This window comes from Sesamum indicum, linkage group LG2 (genome assembly GCF_000512975.1).
Source record: "Sesamum indicum cultivar Zhongzhi No. 13 linkage group LG2, S_indicum_v1.0, whole genome shotgun sequence".
In the NCBI taxonomy this organism is placed as follows: Eukaryota; Viridiplantae; Streptophyta; class Magnoliopsida; order Lamiales; family Pedaliaceae; genus Sesamum; species Sesamum indicum.
This window is the reverse complement of record NC_026146.1, coordinates 6,971,647-6,993,490: the sequence shown is the minus strand read 5'-3', so window position 1 is coordinate 6,993,490 and position 21,844 is coordinate 6,971,647.

Below are 21,844 nucleotides of genomic sequence, written 5' to 3'. Positions count from 1 at the left end.
CGGTTCCTTTACAAGTTTGGCCTCGCTTCCTCGGTTCCATCTTGAGGGGGGCTGTAGCAAGTTCTGCTTGTACTTATCCTTTTGTTCTCAGTGTTTGTTTTTCATTATTATTCTAATATTTAATTTTTGTTTAGTCTGTTGTCAACTAGAGTTCAAAGTGAGTTAGTTTTCTTCTTTAGCTAGGACTCTATTCTTTATATATAGTCTCACATCTCTGTAACTTTAGCACTTGAGCTTTTAGATGAATAAAGCCTAGTTTTTCCTTCTATAATTTATTGCCATAACTATACTTTGTTCCCACACTTCAAATTTTAACAATAATTTAAAGTAAAATAACATCTTAAATAAAAAAAATGAAATGAAAGATAAGGGAGGAAAAATAAATAAATAGTGGAAAAAATAAAAAGGGAAAAAAAGAGAGAGAAAAAGAATTTGATTTCATATTATCTTTTTCAAAAAGAGGTAAATTTTGTCAATATATTAAAAAGCACACCTATAGATTATTGATATTTTATTAATACTATAAATTTCATTAAGAGATCATCTTAGTTAACTAGTTAGTTTTATATGCCCGTTGCTCTAAATTCACATGACCTGGTGCTTCAAACTCAAATATTATAGGAGGACAACATAAGTAACGGAACCAAAACCATCAATGCAAGATTTATCAGTTGCATCTATTGAAGCTGAACGTAGAAGAGAAAGAGATCAAGTTTGTGACAGAGAGACAAGGCAATTGATGAGTGATGAAGAGCGAGAAAATTATCTTACAAGAAGGCGCCAATTTTTCTGGATGCAAAGAGCAAGAATTACAAGTACTGGAACACTTAGGCGCGAAGAAATTTGAAAATGGTGTCTCTTAGATCATTAGTTTGTGTAAAAAAAAAATTATGAACATAAAATAGAACTCTTTTTTTATTTTAAATGAATCAGTATTTGAACTCAAGAGATTCAAAATGAACATGATAAATACAAAATATAATATTTACAGTTTATTTAAGAAATATATATAATGATTTTTTAATTCAAGCATGCGTGAAGTTATAATAACAATAATGTACATGTCAACTATGACGGTCAATTGTGGACAAAGAGGCCATTTTACTATCTCAAATATACTTTCGGCATAAAATTAATTTAATTTTAGAAATCTCTTTATAAGTTTTAATTTTTTTTTTTGATAAATTGCATGTCGTACGTCTCTAGATAATATTACAATAGTTAAAATATCTATCTATACTATTATAAAAGACAACTTATTTATTGTAATAATTTTTTATTATCCCATTTTACCATTAATATTTTTAATTATATTATAATTATGATTTTCCCCCTTAACCTCTACTCCACCATTCTCTCACACATATCTTCTCCACACACACTTCCTTCTTCCACAAAAACTCCAAAAACGAGATTGCAATAGCAGATACAAATTCTCCAAAGCCCATTCATCCAAAATGAGAAGAGGAACAACAGTCTTTAGCTAGGTCTACTTTCGCCTTGCTAAAAGTGAAGGCAACAAAAATGCGAGTGGATCGGTCTGGAAATGCGCAAGTAGAAGCGATTAATCAAAATTCGTACATTAATAAACCAAATTAAATGAAACCATGAATCCGAAGGGTGTATCCTTGGAGTTCCTAGGAGGTCGATGTAGTTAATTATAACAATAATAAAGCAATTTGGGGTTTATGGTAAAATTAAAATGAGAAGTGCAAGAAACGTAAATCAAGAATTACCTTTTTCTTGATTTGTTTCGAACTTCTTTTCATTGATTCGTTCATGCGAGAATTCAATGTAGAAGCTCTCTAAAGACACGTCCACACCACACTGGAATATGGGATCCCTTAATTCAATTTGCTAGAAGAGAATAAGGGAGAAAAAAACACACCAAGTGTGTAGAGAAAAAGGGGGCGGCCGATTGGAGCTTCTAGGGTAGGAAAATTATTTGTGCTGTGTAAATGCTATTAGTTACTCCAAAGAACTAATATATATATATATATATATATCTTGTATGGATGTACTAGAATGTGTCTAGGTTCATTCCACAATCCATAAGGTAATATATTCTTTATTCCAAATAAAGAATGACTAACATAGCACTTTCCAAAAGTGATAATTGCTAGTCAATTATTTCCTTTCCTAGAATTTTCATCAAATTTAATTAGGGTACAATTTTATGGAGATAAAATGTAAGACCCAACTAATTTTAATTAAATTCAATTTATTAAAATCCACCTAATTAAGCCCATCATATATATTTAATCCAATTAAATATATGAGCCCAATAAGATTAATTAATAAGTCCAACTTATTAAATAATAAGGGCAAGCCCAATATAATAGATCCTAAATTCATCCTTGGGCTCCTCGATCCAATGGATCCCTCTCATTTGTAAGTAATCCAATTACTTATGGAATTAAGTCCATTCTCGGTAATTTGTGTGTGACTCTTTAGGTTCACCTTTCAGCGAGATTTGGGCTAGTGTCAAACACTATTATTAATTAAATTTAATTTAAATTAATAATTCTTGATCAACCCTTAATCAAGAAAGTCTATCACTTGGGTGGCCGTCTAGCAACGGTCCATGACACTAGAGACTAGGCAAATATTCATGTGAACTTTTAGGCTCTCGAGTCTTTATGGGTACGGTCCTTCCATCTACCATCTACCATCTCCCAGCCTTAGTTTAGGGCATGAAATTGGGTGTTGGCTTCCATCCTAAACTAGGCATCTATTCTTAATACTTGAGATTGCGTTACGCCAAGTTTTCTCGATATAGAAACCTCTTTTTCCTATTCAATCAACGATTGTGGCCACAGTTTTATAGACCGTTAACGCATCTTCAAGTGCATAGGAGATATCTCTGTCATATATTGATAGGAGAAGGATCTTCTTCTTGGAACTCACCGTACCCGCTATATACTCCGACTGTACTGGATAAGACTTATGATGATCGTGTCTGTGACACAGTCACCACTGGCCCTAACCCAAGATACAGTCATCATATGCACGTGATTTCTGTGATTCATCAAGTTTGAGGACTACTTTCTTACTATCAGAGCCAGGGACTCAAGTCATACCGATCAATCCTCTAAGGCTCCCATATGACGATCCCCATGAGTTAGTTCAGTCAGTTGACCACTTTGTCAACTAACCTACTAAATTGTATAGACGTCCAACATCTGTCGCCGGTGAAACACGGCACTCATCCAATGAACGCAATACCCAGTGCAAGTCTCAGTAGGACTCTCGATGTCCAGTCTCGAGGTACTTGACTTGGAACATTTCAGACCAACCCTCAGAAGTTGGTTTCACAGCCGCCATCCAATGCGCAATCTAACTACATAGGTCATTAAGTGGTTTGTGGGCATCTGTTGTGACGTCGAAGCAGTGTTTGACATAATTTGGTAAGCACAACTGATACATGTGCTAAAGATGAATATTTATCATATTCGTTTGGACAACATTGCTTAAATAAGGATTGCTTGAATGATTTTCAAAACTGCTAATCTAATTGACTTTTTATCACCTATTCCAACAAAAAGATGGGTGGAGAATCGACGCCGATTTCGTAGTCAATTGATTAAAAGGAATGCTCGGATTGCTGACCATTTAGAATTTTAAAATTTTACCTTGATGAAGTTGTTAATTTGATTCCACAGATTATCATGTATTCATTATTATTTCAAATACATACATACATATCAATTCTCATGGTTGTGACTTTCTGCTGCTGCTTAGAAAAATCGTGTAGTCTTCTCAACATCTAATGCTAAAGAGCAGCTCTGTATATATATGCATAGCTGGCCCATATCACACTTCTACTGTTACTTACTCATTTGTAATTGTTTGCATAAAAATTCCAGTAAAGCATGCGCCCCTCTCTGCAAACCTGACATCCACCTATATATATATATTATGTATATATCTGGATTGCTATAACATCAGAGGATAAATTATATTTTTGGTCTCATAAGTGAAACTGTTTTCAATTTTGGTCCCACACTCAGGTCAATTCACATATTGAGTCACATATGTGGTTTTTTTTTCAATTTGAGGATCATTGAGGGATTTATGTCAAATTGATAACGGCAATTGCTCTCTCTATTAGTCAATACAATCAAAGTAAGGGCAAATTACTTTTTTGGTCCTATAAGTGGACCTGTTTTCAATTTTTGTCCCACACTCAGGCCAATTCGTATATTTACGTGTAGGACCAAAATTAGAAACATGTACTTATGGGACCAAAAATGTAATTTACCCTTATTTTGATTGTATTGACTAATGGAAGACTGACAGAGAGAGCAGCTGCAATTATCAATTGGATAGAAATCTCTCAATGGTCCTCAAATTGAAAAAAGAAAAACCACATATGAAACTAAATGTGCGAATTGATCTAAGTATAGGACCAAAATTAAAAACAGGTGCACTTATGGGACCAAAAATATAATTTACCCTAACATCAGACTGAAAAAAACATAAGCTAGACATATCACAATTGTTTTCTCTCTTTCGAAAATAAAGCCATATCCTTCTTTTTTCTTTTTTTTTTGTTTGGAGGGGGGGGGGGGAAGGGTTTTTATTTGTCATTAATCAACAAACATTGATGTTTGTGTTTGATTTCTTGAAACTAATATGTGCAGCAGCATCTGTGTCCTGATGTCTTTGGTTTTGTAGCTGAAAATCTATTAACCTAACCAGAGTTGCAAGTTGAACTTATAATTATTGTGTCCAAATAGGAAATCACTTTATAAAAAACACTGATACTTTATCACTAAGTAATTACCTAACTCAAGAGAAGAATGACTTCTTCTCTTAATAGGTGGATTTGATAATTAATAAAACTTATCATACCATTATTAAATGGTATCTGATACCATGATACCGATTTTTTCAGCAAGTGACAATAGTGACTTCGAAACTTTTAGATGTTGTTGGAAAAGTAATGTCTTTTAATCCTTTTAACTTTGGCATTTGCATATGATGTTGAAAAGTATTTTACCTTTTTGACTATCTTCTTTTGAAATGATTAGCAATTAAAAATATTGTTTGTAGTTAGGATTCTTTAATTTTTGGAATTGTACTTTTTCTGATGCAAAAAATTCGTTCATGTTCCTTGGTTGCAAGGGAAGTATGAGCAATTGCATCGGTCAGCTTACCGATCCAGTGGTGATACTTTGAAATTCAAACATTGACCGCTTCTCGAACAAAGTTAGTTCTACTGTTTATTTTCCCTCACAATTGTTCCTTTTATTTTTATCATCTGTTATATATTATGCATTATTAATTGATCCAAATGATTCCATATGAATACTGCCAAAGTTCGTTCTTGAACACTAAATAGGATAAAGTTATATGTTGGTTCAATTTGAAAGTCTAAAAAATAATGTGGGATAGCTTCATAGTGTTTGATTTGTATTTTGGATGTTTTATTTTGGTGTTTTGGAGATAGAGAGAGAAAAATAGAGATAAATAAGTATGCGTTTGAGAGAGATGATATGTTTGAATTTGTGCTTTGATATAATATAAAATAGTTTAAAATAAGTGGTGTATGTTTGATGTTGGAATTTGGGAGACAAAGGTTATTGTTGATTGTCAAATCATGTCTTTTTTTATATATATTTATTAATATAAGTGTGTATGTATATAGTATTTTATTTGTTAGTGAAATATAGCATATATATAGTTATGTTAAGTAATTTTATTTGTTAAGGATTTTTTTATATTTTAAATAATAATTACAAATTTAATGAATAATTAAATGCATTGTAGTATTGTCTCTAAACTAATTTTGTTACACTTTATATTTGGACTGAAAAAATATAATGTATAAAATTCGAATAATATTTTTTTTTAATTAAGTATGTATTATTGGTATATTATCCTCAATTTTCAAATTTCTCAAATATTTCATTGAAGTAGGAAAAATTTTGAGTACAAAATATTTAAATAGTGTAAGTTGAAAAAATTGTAATTAATAGTAAACTGCAGTATAGTAATATATTGACAATACATTCATTAGACTTTATATTCAGATTGATAAATGTTTTTAGATAATTGAAGTAATAGAAAATAACGAATTTTGTATATAGTATTGTTATATTGTTCTCAATATACAAAACTGCTAAAGTATTTCATTGAGGTAGAAAAACTTTAAATATTTTTACTCAGTAGCATTGATAGTAAATATCTTTAATATCAATGGTTTCATAAGTTAAAAATTATTTTTTATATAGAATTATTCATTAGATTTAACATATAGGATATATTAAATAATATATAATATATATTATACAGACAGTTTAAAAGAAATAAATATATCTCATTTGCTTTGGTATAGAGTTTATTTATTTATATTAAATAATAATTATAAATTTAATAAATAATTACATGCACTATAGTATTGTGTTGAAAATAATTTCGATGGCCTTTATATTAGCGGTGAAAATATTTAATTGATAAATCAAACAATAAACACTTTGCATTACGCATGCAATAATGATATATTGTCCAAAATTTTCAAAATTTCCCAAATATTTTGTTAAAGTAGAAAATTATATTGAGTTCAAAATATTTAAATAGTTAAAGTTGAATCAATTAGTATTGATTAGTTAAAAACAGAATAGAGGGAATATTTTTACTCGTACCATATAAGGCTGGCAATTTCTAGAGAATTGTCCAATTCTAATTACGCATTGCATGGCATATAAGAAATGAATGCATTTGACACTCACAAAATGCTCGAGTAGTTGTGACCTTTTTAATGATTAAATCAACATTTGACTTGGAATTTTCACATTCGAGCATTGTACGCCTAAGGACTATCATGCCGCTGTGGTGGGAGGCCTGTGGTCGCCGTGAGTGCACTGTGTTATCTCCCTCACTATATGTCTGGGCACCTCGATCAGACTGTACGCCAAATCGACGAATGTAGTCAGTCCAGAATCCTATCCCCCCCAACTATCGGTCGCATGTCGAGACTGCATCGTGCGGCTAATGAGGTACTGCGTGCCAGCAGTGGGCCACCATTGCCACGTGCTACATGTTTCATTACATCCCAATTGGCAATGAGTGTATGCGTCAGTAATGATGGGACAATCCTCTCACCGGATTACGCACGGTGTTATTACTCTCGTCGTTTTGTGCATCGCTCTGAGCCTCTACAAGAACACCCGACAACCTTATGGGGCCCCACACCTCTAGCATGTTGGGATAATGTGGCTTTGGATACTGATAGTATCGTCTAGATAATGAAAAATGCCACAACATGGTCCAATTTACAATTTGATGGTGTTGCAAATTAATATAGTAATTTTAAATGGTAATTCTTAAGTAGATGTCATCACATTGGAAATAACATGGCGTACCCGTGACACACGTGGTCATAGCTCTAAGGGAAACACCATAACAAATGTTTCAAAATTATAATGAATCCCTGGCGAAACTGGCGAAATCGATTTTTAAACTCATAGAATTTATCACGTATTTGGTCTCGGGTGTAAGGATATCCAAAATGTCTTTGTAATCCATGTGCCCAATAACCCATCTGTGCCTCCACACGTGCATCGTCTCTCATGGGCGCTCGGGTGTTGTCGTCCAGTATCATCCACATGAAGCGTTGCTCAATATTTAAAGTCTAGTGGTCCTCCTATGGAAATCCAGCACTCTCCAGATACTATGATATGCCATGGTTGCAAAGAATTATGGTTACGAAATAGTAATGTGCAACATCGCATCACGTGTGCGGTTGCAAATGTAGAAAAATGTCAATTTTGCTTGAACTACTATCTAAACAGTTTTACAATTGTCAACAATCAAGCACATATCATCTTTCGTGGGATTACTACTAAATGATCTTATAGCATAATATTCTGAGACAACGTAAAAATTGGAAGAGGTTTTAATAGTTTACATATGAATCAACAGTTGTCCACTACGTTCATTCCTAGTTCGGATAGTTGGCTGTCCACATTTGCATTGTTGTGCTATCTTGAAGGTTGCATTGGGCTTCTATCTCATAAGTGGTTGGATGTCCTCTATGGTAAAATGAATCTATGTCAGGAGGAGTGTTTTCATCCTGTTTGTTGAATATGATGTCATCATTGTTAAACCTACGGATGAAATTATGAAGTATGTAACATGCAATTACTATATCAACCTAGTGGTTTTGAAGGTAGCTCGGCATCCCTCACATTGGAAAATGTTTCTTTAGTACACCGAAGCATCATTGAATGTTTCGCAACCTTGAATGTGCATGGTTAAACATGTCTTGTGGGGTCGACGATCTTGTCCCCTCCACTCAGGTAGGTGATACCTTATTTCTCGATAAGGAGCCAGAAAATATTAGTAATTTGTGAAACTTGCATATAATAATACTTACCTGCATTATCACGATGCATCGTCATAAGGAGAACCACTAGTACCACGTTTTTTTTTTCGATAAATGTAATTTTCATAAATAGAAAAAGATATAGTACAACAATCATGAATCAAGTAGTGTTTCCTTCGACAGGCCAAGGGATACGCCACAATCTATAAAGTGCATGTGTACTAACAGAGCTAGCCAAGGTAATGCCAAGTATACGTTGTCTAACATCCTCCACAATTAAGCTAGCTACAATATTCAGGTTTAGTATGCTCGAATCGCCTAAGATTTCTCTCTCTCCATATATGGTAGATACACGCACCCAGTAATGTGCGATAGGCCACATTGACGATATGTTTACCCCTCCATTTCCTTGCAACCCACTCAACATCTGTCATCCAATCTCTATTAGGCCACGCAAAGCGTACAACTCGTCTAATAGCGTGAAGGCATTGACGACTGTATCGACATCGGAAGAATAGGTGTGTGTGTGTCTCCACCTCATCCTCATCACATAATACACATCTACCTAAGTGATATAACCATGGTTTGTTCGTCATAGGTAGTTTCTCCAATATAGCAAGCCATAAGATAAACATGTGGCGAGGTATCTTTAAAGCGCCTGAAAGTAGTAAAGCCCAACCTACTTTCAAGCCTGGTGGATCAAATAATCGATATAGAGCCTGGATCGTGGGGATTCCACCGGCAAATCTCCAAATAATTCGATCATTATCCCCATGAATCGGTGGAAGCGTGTGAGTAATCTCCAAGTACTCTATGTTGGTAATGAGAGGCCACTGCCACTGACCTCCCTGGATGATAGAGCTAAGTCTGATGGATTCATGAAGACCAAGGGTGATCGACCCCCTCGGGAATCTCTCCATAAGAGGACCGAGATGATGCCATGGGTCCTTTCAGAGATAAAAGTCACCTCCATCTCCAATATGGTATTCCACCATTGGTCACAGCCACATTCACAAACGGACCATTTTCTTCCAACCCCACGAGCCTCTATGATCAGGGATAGTCCATATTGAAGCATCACGTAGTCGCTCCTGGTATAGCCAATCAACCCAAATGGAAGTCCTATCACACCAGATGACATCACATAATTTTTTGCATATGAGAGCACGGTTCATTGTGCTAATATCCCTCAGCCCTTGTCCTCCCTAAACCAGTGGTTTACAAACCTCCTTCCACGCCACTTTGGTGTAACCACTGCTCCCTTTTCCTTTCCATAAGAAAGTCCGCAGACGCTTCTCAATGTTCTTAATAACCCCTTTTGGTAATATGAATGCCGAAGCTCAGTAAACACTCAGAGCTGTGAGTACTGATTTAATAATTTGCACCCTCCCTGCATATGAGAGTGTCAAGCCCTCCCAACCAGCAATACGTTCATCAATTTTTTTCAGTAAAGGTTGACAGTTAGAAATAGACAGTCTAGATGAGATCAAGGGAAGGCCTAAGTACCTCATCGGTAGAAGCCCCTCCTAAAATCCAAGCACCACTAACATTTGCTCTTTCAGTCCTTGTGCAGATCGGGAGATAATAAGATGACTCTTCTCCACATTAAGTTGTAGTCCTGACCACATCCCAAACTGATCCAATCCTTCTTTGAATACTCTAATGGAGTCAATGTTAGCACGTCAGAACAATAAGAGATCATCAGCGAACCCCAACTGAAAAAGACGAGAAGGCTCACATTTCCAATGGAAGGTAAAGCCCCCGTCTTGGTCAATCATCTATAAGAATACCAGGTGCATCACCTCCATCACAAGTACAAATAGGTATGGCGAGAGTGGATTGCCCTGTTGAAGACCCCGGGCACCTGCCAAAAAACCATGCGATTTTTCGTTCATCCCCACCGAGAATGAGGTAGTGGTGACACACTCCTCAATCCAGTAGTGATGTGGTATTGACCATGGGTGGCCCGATCTTTACGGCGTAGGCTAGAAATGGATAAAGTAGTTCGTGACCTGAGGAATGTAAATAGTCAACCACGTAATATGAACGTGACCTACTACTTAGAACATTCAACCAACCACGAGCACGAGTAAACCAATCCACACAACGACACACTTGGGTCGAGCACGAATTGGAGGCTATGTGAATTTGAATCACCAATCTAATAGACTAGATTGACAAAGCAAAGGTTTCACAAAAGCTAAAACAAGTGTATAACTCTCCAAAGTAAGAGAACACTCAATATTTTATAAACTAGATCAATTCTTGAATATTTCGATTGTCTCCCGCATGCATGGCTGGTATGTGCCTTTTATAGGCCTAAAACACTTCCAAATTAACCTTTCATATCCCCAAGTGACTCCTTGGTGGACGTACATTCAATACTTGGTCAAAAATAACTAAAAACTATGCATTCTTGGTCATAACCGAGTAAAACCCATGCATGACCATGTGAATCCGTGAATTGGTGTATAAATGCACTTTGAATGTAGTTGAAAGGTCTCTTTTGACCACATGGCTGCACTTGGACGAATTGGGCTCCTATTGTGGGCTTCCTTGGGCTTGAATTAATGAAATTAAGCTCACATGTTGGGCCTCCGATTGTGACTTGATCCCATTAGCAAGGACTAAGTTGGATTGGGCTTGAATTACTTCTTGCATTCTCTTCAACCTTTCTCTTGTCATTGGCCCACTTCCAATGGTTAAATCTTGGTCCATTGGATCTTGAATTTCTTTTGCTTGTTGGACGCCCTCGATATTCCTATCAAGTAGTACCACTTATTTTACCCTTAAGCAAGATGGTCGGTGGAATCTAGGTTATATATTGGGTGCTCACCGATCGGTGGGAAAGGAAAATTCCGTTCCTATGATATTGCATGGTCCAAGACACAGGCATCGACCGCACTTCCTTTTCACCCAGCATACACATAAGTAAAACTCATATCGAAATCATATATTGCTAGTATGTTCTGTGCTAGGCGGCTTTTCTGCAACCGATATCGATTTTGGTCAACTCAAGGGACCCAGGCAGGTACCAACGTCCCGTCCATCGTTACATGCATGAAATAGTACAGGGAACCAACTTGCATTAATTGGACATACAGAAGCACAATCTGCAACAAGTATCTCTGTGAGAATACTAATTGGAGACAAGAACATCCAATTACAAATTCACTAACACTAAATGCTATTTTTGTTTAGTATTCGATCCACACATCTTAATCCAATTCAAGGTCATTCTCAACTTCCAAGTAATTGGAAGCACATTGTATCATCATTAAACCATCATGTCGACAAGCCTCAAAGATGTTAAAATTTTCAATTTATGACAAATAGAGTAGACACTACTGAAAAACATCTCAATAGAAAATTTCAATTTTTTTTGGTATAAAAAGCTAACTTCTTAAAGCAAATTGCACCGATTATCACGAACAATAAAGGAAAAATCAACACGACCAATAAACCAAAAATTCTAGTTTCGCGTTACCTTGTTGAGATTGAGATTAGCAGGCCAATCATTAAGAAGCTTATAGAAATAATCAAACATGTCAACAGAAGATTGGAATGTCTTTGGGTTGATGGTGGCTCCACCCGCTTCTTCCCCACGTAGTTACTAACTTCATTGCACAGATTTTCTACACACACACACACACACTATCACCAGTGTCAAATATGAAAGTTTGAATGCAGTATTTCTATCACATTCTATATATGAGATATATCAAGTGTATAACGTCACAAATTGTTGCAGATTTAAACATGTTCCATTGTGCAACGTGTGAATCAATAGAAACCTTAGGAAAATTCAAAATCGTCCAATAATTCATTGAAAAACTTAGCTGTGCAACAAGTGAAAGAATAGAAACATCAGAAAAAATTCATTGCAGTATAATAATTTACTGAAAAAAATTACTGTTGAATCGTACATACTTTTCAGTATACTATACTGAAAAAATTTCTCAATAATTGTACTACATCCATACCCACTTCTCAAAATTTTAGAAAATTCACTATATGCAATTTAATAAAAAAAAGTGGGAATTAAATTAAAAGACCACGAAAGAAATTCTCAGTAAAATTTACAGACTCAAATTCGCCTTTTTCTTTTTGCTCGACGCAGCGTATGGAACGGGGACTAAGCGGTGCGTGAGACAGAGATTCCAATAGCCCATGGCCAACTATTGACGCAATTGGTGAGCGACGATGGAGTCTGACAAAATGTGTAGCGAGTTCATCTTGACGGTAGGGGGGGCAAGTTCATCCTAACGGCAGGGGGGAGTCTAACGCGCGGTGATGACAATTCTGGGTGCTGGGGTTGCTAACCGAAAAACATGCCTTCCGTCTCGGCCGGTGCTGGCGATGCTCAAATCAGTAGAGTGAATGGGTGGGGAGAGAAGGGACTCAACTAGCGATTGAGAGGAGAGGAAAATCTGCAAAAGTGAAATTAGGGAATAAATTAATGGGCTATGGGCCTATAACAAATAAAAAAAATAGGTTCAGTCCACAAATATTGTGTTTTTACACCCAGTCAAGGTGTAAAAATATAAAATCAAATATTTATAATATTTCGGCCAATCTCGGGAATGGGCCAAAATACAAATCCAAACACAGTGCTTGATCTTTGCTTAAGTTCTACTTATTTGTTTACCATTTCAAAATTGATCAAATGATTGATTTTGATTCATTCCTCAAAATATATGGAGAGTGAAATTAATATTACTATTTGTCAACTTTTTCAGTGGATTGTGAATTGACTTCAGAAGTACGTGTTAAATCTTTCTTTGAGCTTTTTTGAAGTTTCATTGAGTTTCAGGTTTGACAGAATTATTACCTTTTTTAATTTTATGATTTACATGTACTCTTTGTTAGGGGGATATATATTTTTTCTTTTCTTTTGGGTACAATTTAGGGGCTTCTGATATAGTATATTGTCCATTATTTAGTTGGTGTCAAGTTACATAGATTTACATATCCGATCCATAATTTGCTTGATATGCTATGCAAGTATATGGATATATATTTAAGTTATTGTTGTCAAAATCCCTAAATGCCTTAGACCTACTTTCACAAGTAGAAAATAGAAAAATCAAAACCATCAATGCACAACTTAGTAGCTCATCTGTTGAAGTTGAACGTAAAAGAGAAAAATGCGGAACTCATGCAAGAGACAGAAGAAAATCAATGAGTACTGGCGAGCGGCAAAATTATCTTACAAGAAATCACTAATAGGCTATTGATGCTTTATTAATATTATAGATTTACATTTTTTTATAATTTCTATATTATTGGTAGAAATTAGTAATTATTTAACATGTTCTTTATTTTGTTAAATTTTTAATTTTGGAATAGATATTTTGTTTCATAGGCAACAATCCTATTTGAATTAGGCAATAAAAGTATAAGTGAATTTTACATTAAAAAAAGACTATGTGATTGAATAGTTGCATCATTAATTTCACAGTTGTATCTAACTATCCCGTTTCAATGTGAATTAGTGGTGCTACTTTGAAAAGTAGCAACATCTACACATTCGATATGTTTGCTTAATTTTTTAAATTTAGCATCATAAACTAGCACTTCACCCACACGTGATGTATGAACAAATAAAAAAATTTACGATAAAAATGTTAGAAAAAAAAATATTAACATCCCCTAGACTAGGCCAAACTATACGAACACTCTTCTTTTTGCAAAATTTCAGCTACACCCCCTAAGGTTATAGTTGTAATTACAACTAACTCGCTATTCAAATCTAAAACTTACACAAAGACTCATTGAAAAATATTACACTGACACACTAACACTCCTTAGGGGGTGCTTGTGCAAATTGGCCTAACCTTGAAGGGTGTCGATGTAATTTACCTAAAATGCTAATATACATTAATCAATGTGTTTAAATTACATATTTTGGTCAATTATAATACATTATAGCATCAAGTGAAAATGACACAAAGTGTGAGTTAGGGAAAAAGAAAGAAATTTATGAGAAAAAAAAAATAGCGGTAAGGTGAGAGAAAAAATAATTGTAATTGTAGATTTATTAAATATATAAAAATTTTTGGGTTATAATAGTATAGATACAGATAGACATAGATAACTATCAAATTTATTATGAAATAATTTTGTTAGTTTCCTAAGTAAAAATAAAATCATTATGAACAGTTAAAAGTAAAATAAATGATAGATGGGAAAATAACAACTTAAACAAAAAAAAAAAAAATTGAGATAAAAGATAAGGGAGGAAAAAAAGAATAAATAGTGGAAAAAATGAAAAGAAAAACAAAAAAAGAGAGAGCGACATTGATTTCATTTTATCTTTTTAAATAGAAGAAATTTTGTCAATATATATATATAAAAGCACACCTATATATTATTGATGCTTTATTAATACTATAAGTTTGATAAAGAGATCATTTTAGTTAATTAGCTACTTTTATATGCCCGTTGAACTAAATTCACATGACCTAGTGCTTGAAACTCAATTATTATAGGAGGAAACATAAGTAATGGAAGCAGAACCACTAATGCAAGATTTATCAGTTGCATCTGTTGAATCTGAACGTAGAAGAGAAAGACATCGAGTTTGTTATAGAGAGAGATGGCAATCAATGAGTGTTCAAGAGTAAGAAAATTTTCTACCAAGAAGACGTCAATATTATCAGATACAAAGAGCAAGTACTAGAACACTTGGAGGTGAAGAAATTTGAAATGGTGTCTCTTAAATCATTAGTTTGTGTAAAAAAAAGATTATGAACATAAGATTAGAACACTTTTTTTATTTTGAATAATCATTATTGGAACTCAAGAGATTAAAAATGAACATAATAAATACAAATTAAAATGTTTACAGCTTATTTGAGGGATATATATAATGATTTTTTCTAATTCAAGCACGTGTGAAGTTACAATAACAATAATGCACATGTCAACGATGATTGTCGACATGTGGACAAAAAGGCCATTTGACTATCTCAAATATACTTTCCCTTAAAATCAATTAAATTTTAAAATCTCTTTATAAGTCTCAATTTTGTTTGGATAAATTGCATGTGATGCGTGTCTAGATAATATTACTATCGTTAAAAAGTAACATTAAGTGTATTATTAATCTTTATATGATTCTATCTTTACAAGTTAGTATGTATTTCATAGCCAACAAAACATTATGTGCATTAGTAATTCTTACTTTCAAGTATTTGTTTGTCTTACAGCTAGAGGGAGAAGTCGTCTGACTCCTTTGAACTATACAATATTTCTTTCCAATATGGATCCAACTAACCAATATATAGGGTCTACTTCCGGCGCTCTTACTTCACTCAGACAAGGTACATACAATTATTAGTTAAACAAACTAATAAAATTGTTAATTTAAATTATCACATGTTTATATCTTTAAACTATTATATTAAGACCTTATAAAATTTTATTTTTCAATTTAATTTTTTGAATACTTTTTTGACATTGAAAATTGACGGAACTTCCCTAACACAGGTCTTCATAGAGTTGTTGGAACTAATTAATATATAAACAAATCTTGGTTGTATTAACAAACGTGATAACTTGAGCCATGATTTTAGTCGTAGATCAAGACTTAATTGTGCAAGAGATTTTCATAAAAGGCAACAAAATCCTCAATTATTGCTTCAAACTCCTATAATTTGCCATCATCGTCAGGCAAAGTTATTTGGTGAAGAGACACAAAATTTTTATTGTAATGGAGAGACACCGATGCCTTTAGAGCTCAATCTCTTTACCGATCAATCTGTTGAGGATTGGATATTTAGACAAAACATCCGGGCATTTAATCATGTCTTTTCATTTACTTCATTGGGTGCTAAGTTGGATGAAAATGTAGCTGGGTCGCCAAGGTGTTTTTGCCTTCAGAATTCCATGGTACTATATATCACAAGATTGGTACATTATTGCCCGTTCCCCTGAGACAAGACCAAGATATACTCAAATATTTATCTATGACAAGGAGCATGAGACTAAAAATCGATTATTGGAGAATGATAGTTTGGAAAGAGAATTAGTTGATAAGATTAAGCGCACACTTGATGCATATAATCCTTTTGTCCAAACATTATGCCAGCTTGCTCAACGTGATGATACACTTGACTTTAAGTTACTGATCAAGGAAAGACCTTTTGCACATAGTCAATACGCACTTCCAACTGCATCACAGGTTGCAGCTATTATAGTTGGTGGTGATGAAGTAGCTGTAGCTAAGAGGGATATAATTGTTCAAACTTCAAATAATTGGGGGTCAGCTAATGAATATCAATAATTTTCAAGCTATTATGATCCTTTGTAATATCCCCTACTACTTCCTTATGGAACATATGGATGGGACAATGACTTTCGTACATCTAATGGTACTAGAGTCACTTGTTGCGATTATTATGCATATATGTTGCAATAAATATTTAATATTAGTCATTTTTCATAGTTATTAGTAACAAATTTTAGTTCTCAAATTTTGTTATGAATTACATTAGTCAATTTTGTTGTGAATATTGAAACTCAAAAGCTTAAATTTATAAGAACACATCAACAAGAAATTAGAGTTGAATTATATCAAGGTCTTCAAGATTGCTTAAATGTTGGAGAAGAAGATGCTAGTTAATTAGATGAGTTTTTTTGTCATATAGTATATTTACTTTATTATAGGATGAATTTTCATTCTTCAATAAAACTGATTTAAGAAATGTACGCCGTACAATTTTGCCGTCATCATTCATTCAAAGTCCTCAAGATATGAATCATTGATACCAACATGCAATGTTAGTGGTTCAAAATTTTGGTAAACCAAATGTGTTTATTATGATGACATGCAATCTATCATGGGAAGAAATACAGAATGAGCTTAAGCCTAGACAAACACCTCAAGATCGGCACAATTTGTTGATTAGGATTTTTTGAGCCAAATTTGAAGAACTAAAGAAAGATATCTATACTAGAGGTGTTTTTGGAAAAGTTGTAGCACATGTTCATGTAATTGAGTTTCAAAAAAGAGGCTTATCTCATGCTCATGTGTTGGTTATCCTAAATGAAAATGACAAGTTGAATACACCAGATAATTATGATTGCATAGTTTGAGCAGGGATACTTGAAAAGGATGAGGGACCTATGTTGTATGAAGCTGTTATACATCACATAATACATCAAGTGGAGAAATGAATGTCAATGCTCCTTGCAAGAAAAATTATCCTAGATCATTTGCGCATTGCACCATATAAGGAAGTGAAAATAATTGTATGGAGAACTCGCGGAAGAATTATACATGGATCAATCTGAGGGATTTGTAGCTCATGGTAACGAGTACAAAGTTGACAAACTTGTTAATCTCTCTATGTACTTAAACAAGCACCCAAACAATGGCATGAAAAGTTTGATAAAACTATTCTTGCGTTTGGCTTCACTGTAAATGAGAGTGATAAATGTATCTATTGTAAGGTTAAAGGAGATAAAATTATTATTTTATGCCTGTATGTAGATGACATTTTGTTAATAGGATTATGTTTAGATATAACAATCGAAAAACCAAGTCATTTTCTAAAAAATAAGTTTGAAATAAAAGATATGGGTGAGGCCGATGTAATTCTTGGTATCAATTTAATTCGTTCAGCTAATGGGATAGCCATTTCTCAATGTTGACAAGGTAATTGAGAAATTTAGTTATTAGAACATTAGAATTGCTAAAACTCCATTTGATCCTTCTATGGATTTATTCATAAATGAAAGTGGTGTTCCGATAGCACAATTAAGATATACTAGTTGTCTCAAAGCTGGCTAGATACACTAGTTGTCCGGACAAAATCCATTAGGAAGCTTTGGATAGGGTATTAAGGTACCTGAAGGGCATGGTGTCACTAGCCATATATTCTGGCAAATTCCCTATTGTTCTTGAGGGATATAGTGATGCTAGCTGGATAGCAAAAAACTTCGGTAGTAATGGATGTTCAGGATATGTCTTTACCTTAGGTGGGGCGCAGTTTCCTGAAAGTCTGCAAAACAAACTTTGATTACACGATCTACCTTTAAAGTCGAGTTATATGTGTTGAATACGACTGGTACTGAGACAGAATGGTTATATGGATTATTATCACAACTTTTCATTGTAAGTCAGCCTTTTCCATCTATTATTGTACATTGTGATAGTCAAACAAAAATTGCAGAGGTTCAAAGTCGTAAATACAACCAAAAGATTGAAGTTTATAAGTTTGACATAATTTTAGACATTGGCTTTGTGGGAACAAAGGACAATGTGGTGGATCATTAGACGAAAGTATTAGATCTGTCACAAGTACAAAAGTTCAGATTGAGGATGGGACTGAAAACCCATCAGTGATATATCTACGATAGCAACCCAACCTTCTAAGTGAAGATCCCTCAATGAAGGTTCAATGTGGTATCAACAAGTCGCAAGATATATCAGAGCATAAAAAATAGACTGATACTTTGTATCTGGAGTCTATTCCCTGAAGTTTTGGAAGGTATTAATATTGCAAGTATAGTGAGAGTTTAACTCTGAATGAGGTCAAACCTATTAGACAATACGCTAGCAGTGCATCCCTAGAGATGCCCAACTAAGTGATTGCAGTTGTTTGGCTACAACTAAGGAATTGGGTTATTCTTGAAAATATTCATGAACAGAATTAGGATACATGGCCTAAGTGTCAACCCTAAAGATCAATACAAAACCGGTGGCTTGTTGTTACTGACAGATGTTGTCACATTCACAGGCTCAAATTCGAAACTTAGTTACATTTGACCTGGTGATAGCTGAGGTGAGATAACTTAGACAGTGGTTCAAACCAAAAGGTATCATTGTTGAAAGCAATCTATAGAAACTTGAGTTCAAATCTATAGATTTGTAGGGGATTGTTGTAATTTGAATAAATTTACATGTTAAATCCATAGATTAGAAGTAAGAAATTGAGAGATGTGGATATTTCATATAGGAAGATGAGGAAAATCGGAAGGACACTAATATGTATATAAGGTGAATGTGGGCGTGAGTGTTTTAACACTCAAGTTGTCCCACATTGAAAATTTATAACCAAAATAAACTCATTACATTAAGTTCAAGTCCAAGTTGTATTTGAAATGTTATGAAGACTTGAGTGAATATAGGATTGCCCCACACGCACGCGCCCCCATTGCCGCCTGCCCGTCTCGAATCCTGAATCGGGCTTTCGGGTAATGTCTCAAAATATATCATTTTGTAGCAGAAATATTTGAATTTAATTGGATATGAACAAAATCAACAGTTTTCAATCAAAATAGTTTTTAAATTGCTTTTAATACGTTGACAGGCCATTTTTTAACAATTCCACCTTTTCAGCCGTTTTTGGCCATTTTCTGGCGGATTCAACTAGAGGTTTAATGTCCGGCTTAAATCACAGAATTAATTGCTACTTTTGGTGTGCCTATATAAGGATATATCCACTCCCATTCTCAAACATATTAACACCTCAAGTCGGATTCTCTCTTCCTCTAGCTCTCGAGTTCTCTCTCTAATTCCAAGTTTTGAGCTTTAGTTTCGGCAAAAAGCTACTGAGTGTTATTCGAGGTGTTTGTCACTATAAGTGCAATACTGAACAAATTATAATCGTTTTATTCTGGAAGGAATTGCGTAATACTTGGTGCACTTTTGGACGGGACGTATAATTTCTTCAAGGCAAGCAGATTTTCTGCGATTCGATTAGTGTGTGCAATTTTCATTGGACCGAGAGTTGTCATGATACAACTCTCATTGTAAATTTTTCTTTATTTTATTGTAAAACAACATATCCAATTGTTAATTTCAAAATAAAATTATAATTGTTTATGCAATTTTCCCAACAGATTGGGCCCGATTCTAGTCTAAATAAATAGGTTGGGATTTAGGTCACAACCTTGAATAATATTTATAATTAATATATTTGGAATCATTTTTATGTGATACATGTATTTCTAGAAAAAAAAAAATAGTTTTGGTATGATAATAGTTTATTAGATATTTATACTAATTGTTTTATTTTCATTAAAAATATTATATTAAAGGTTTGACCTATTGGATCGAGAAGCAAAATACTTCACAGTCATACTATGATCAAACCTGCAGGATGAATTTCAAATTTTATAAGTAATTACTGGATTAGGGTTCACACCCAATGATACCACCCCGTATCCACCCCAAGCAGTCATAATATGCATACCACGTATCATCAATTCAGATAATGTACAATGTAGAGAGAAAAAGAGTGGAAAAAAATTCATCTTTTATCACTTAAAGAATAGTCGTCCTTCGTCTTAGGAATGTTTGCAAGTACTGAAAATAAACACTAATTAATATATATTGCTGAAAATAAGTTGAGATCAGTGTTTTATAACTTTTATTTTTGAACTGCTTAGATTAAATTAATTTTAAAAGTTATAGTGATTTATTACCGACTTCTGCAACTTATTGATAAAATTATAAATATTAAGTTATTTTCTAAAACACCCGAACTTTATTTTTTTATACACTTTTTAACTTTTGTTTTCAAACACTCTATACTCCCAACTTTTACTGTTATTTAACTAATAATTTTCTCTATACTTAGGCAATGTTTGAAAAAACTTTTACTTTTGGAGAAGTGATTTTTATAGAAAAAGTTGAAAGTTAGTGTTTGTAAAAAAGTGAAAATCAGATAAAAGCTAAACGGAATAGTCTTTGGGAAAAATCACTTCTAAAAGTAAACTTAATTGATCAAAAATCATTTTGTCCCTATGTGTTAAAAATATACTATTTTTTTTGCTTATTATTTTACTTGTTATTTGTCGATGACAATTATTTTTCTGCAAAAATAATAAATTCTATTTCGATTTGTATATTTCATATTTATTTTTAAAGTATTATAAAAAATGTGTTTAATCAAATAATAATATGTGAATGGAATAATATAATTAGATTATATAGCAAATAAAATATAAAAATTTTAAAATATTAAATATCTGAAAGTGTAAATTTGATTATTGTCAAATTTCTATTTAAAAACTCCAACTTCAACTTTAAATATGCAATTTTAAAAATAAATTTAAAATAATGGAGCTGAATTAAAATTATTATAATAAGGGTAAAGTAGTCAAAATAAAGTTGGATTTACTTACAAAAAAATCAAAATAGCTAGAAGCACCGTGGCTTTTAGTTTAAAAGCGTTTTTCTTAGCCATTTCAAAAGTAGAAGCTGACATTCCAAATACTTTAAAAATACTTTTTGGGAGCCAGAAGCTAAAAAGCACTTTTCTAAAGTACTTACAAATACTCCCTTACCCATTATAAAAATAGAAGCTATCGCAAACACCCTTTAGTCATTAAAAAATATTAGAATTTTAAATTTTCGATGTAAGAAGTAATCCCTCAATATTAATGCCAAAAATATTGATTTATTTAACTAATTAATAAGATAATAGAAAAAAAGGGTAAAGGAAGAAATGTGAGTGAAGTGTATAATTCAGAAAGTCAAAGGGGTATTTTGCAATTTTCGTT